Source organism: Lipotes vexillifer, unplaced genomic scaffold (assembly GCF_000442215.2).
Source record: "Lipotes vexillifer unplaced genomic scaffold, Lipotes_vexillifer_v1.1 scaffold1251, whole genome shotgun sequence".
Classification (NCBI taxonomy): Eukaryota; Metazoa; Chordata; class Mammalia; order Artiodactyla; family Lipotidae; genus Lipotes; species Lipotes vexillifer.
Genome location: NW_006785999.1, coordinates 171,859 through 174,166, shown reverse-complemented (window position 1 = coordinate 174,166; position 2,308 = coordinate 171,859). Strand labels below are relative to the sequence as shown.

Genomic DNA, 2,308 nt, shown 5'->3' with positions numbered 1-2,308 from the left:
GTACCGAAAAAAAAAAAAAAAAGATTTCAATAAAGTTTGGTACTCAAAAACTATAATATGGGAAAATGTCAATAATAATTTAAAAATAAATTACATTTGTTACTGTTTTGGTTAATTATCTGTTATAAAACAAATTTATATACAGATATTTGTGTATAATTTAATCTGAACAGAAATGTAATGGTGATGAACACTATCTTCTTGGATCTTAATAATAAACTCTACGGAGACGTGAATTAGAAAAAATTCTTCTGACAGCTGACTTTGTCATCAAGTGAGCACTAGAAACGTCCTCTGGTAAATAGGTTCATTGCTCTTAATTCTTCACTTCTGTCCTGTATTCGAATTACTCCATACCATTTGTCACAGGACTTTGCGTTACCTCGCACTAATGAATATGTTTCCTCATTCAACTGATGTTGAGTTTAGCCGCATGACTTGTTTGTCCAAGAGCATGTGGATTAAAGTGATGGGCCCTAGACACAAGCTGAAGCCTTTAAGGGCATTTCATAACTCTGCCTACCTTTTTTGTTTTGATGCCATTTGCCATTAGAGAAACATGCCTCACATGACTATTAACTAATTAGAGAAATGCAGAGCTGACCCACAACTTGAAAGCAAAGAAGATATTTGTCGTTGTAAGCCAGTGAGATTTTTGAACTTGTTTGTTAACAGCAGAAACTACTATTTCTCTTAATAAAGGCTTTTCCAGAAATGTTTATACTATGGATGTTTCATGTTTACCGCCCCAGCATTTGTCTCCCTGATTTTTTTTTTTTTTTTTTTTTTTGTTGCAGTACGCGGGCCTCTCACTGTTGTGGCCTCTCCCGTTGCGGAGCACAGGCTCCGGATGCGCAGGCTCAGCGGCCATGGCTCACGCGCCCAGCCGCTCCGCGGCACATGGGATCTTCCCAGACCGGGGCACGAACCCGTGTCCCCTGCATCGGCAGGCGGACTCTCAACCACTGCGCCACCAGGGAAGCCCTGTCTCCCTGATTTTTAATCGAAGATCCACCTTCATTCCATATCTTTAGGAAGGAGTTTCTGGGGTAAACCAAGTCTTGGCATTTTTCTGGTCACTGTAATTTGATTCAGTTATGGACATAAGATTTTAGTTCGGCCAATCACAATAAATTTCAGGACTTCTGGAAAAGCTACCAGAAAAGAATTTCACTGTTTCCTTATAGTCTCTTACTAGAAGAATGGGAAATTTAAGCTGCTTTCCGACATCTTCCTGATACAAGGAGAAATCTAGTGCTACCTAGACTTAGGCCAACAAAGTTGAAAATAGAGTCAAGAAACAGAAAGAAACAAATCCTGAGGAGGTGGCCCAGTCTCTGAACCGAGCTATACCTGAAAATTAATCTAGCTCTGGATATTTATATGTGTTGATAATTTCCATTTATTCCTTAATCTAATTTTAATTGAGTTAATGGTCTCTGATCACAGAGATCTTCATAAAGGATACAGTATCTGTGGTGTCAATTTAAAGAATAGGGAATAGAGAAAGTATTTTTTATTTGTCTTTTAAAAAATTAATTTGTTTATTGAGGTAACACTGATTTATAAAATTATATGAGTTTCATGTGCACAGCATTATACTTCTACTTCTGTATACCCTACAATGTGCTCACAAGACAAGAAATAACAAGTGTTGGTGAGGATGAGGTTGGTGGGAATGTAAACTGGTGCAGCCACTATGAAAGTCAGTATGGAGGTTCCCCCCAAAAAATTTAGAATAGAACTACCATATGATCCTGTTATCCCACTTCTGGGCATTTATCCAGAGAAAATATTTTTCTTAAACACAATTTTCCTTTATTTGAACGGAAACAGTTATTCTGTAATGTGTATAAAAAGAAGAATTTATCACAGGAACAGAATAATTATAAAAGCATATGCAAAATACATGTCTAAATCTTCTATTCATATAATTTTCTTGTAAAAGTATCATTATGACCTAATTATAGTTTATCCAAATCCCAATGTAAAATTAACATTTCAAAGATATAATAGAATTATAATATTTTTCCTCCAGGCCAAAATATTTTATCAGTTCAACCTAAATTTATAATCTTCCAAACTTCACAGGAAGTATAAGAGACTATCTAAGGGAGGCGGGGCTGCCAAGGAGTAGGAGGAGGGGCGCCTGGCTTCCAGCGGCTGGCGGGGGGCCCTGTCCCGGAGGTGGCGGTGGCGCCATCTTGTCGAAGGGGGGATCAGGAAGTGCGGACAGCAGGGGTGGCAGTGGATCCTGGAGCGGAGGCTAGAGGCTCCCACCCGCCGGCCCTGGGGCAGCAGCAGCAGC

General features: G+C 39.0%; 1 pseudogene; it reads left to right on the top strand.

Annotated features, from left to right (window-relative positions):
- The window catches only part of LOC103074229 (ubiquitin-conjugating enzyme E2 Q1 pseudogene), a 6,378-nt pseudogene that overhangs the window by 2,836 nt on the left and 1,234 nt on the right, over positions 1-2,308 (top strand).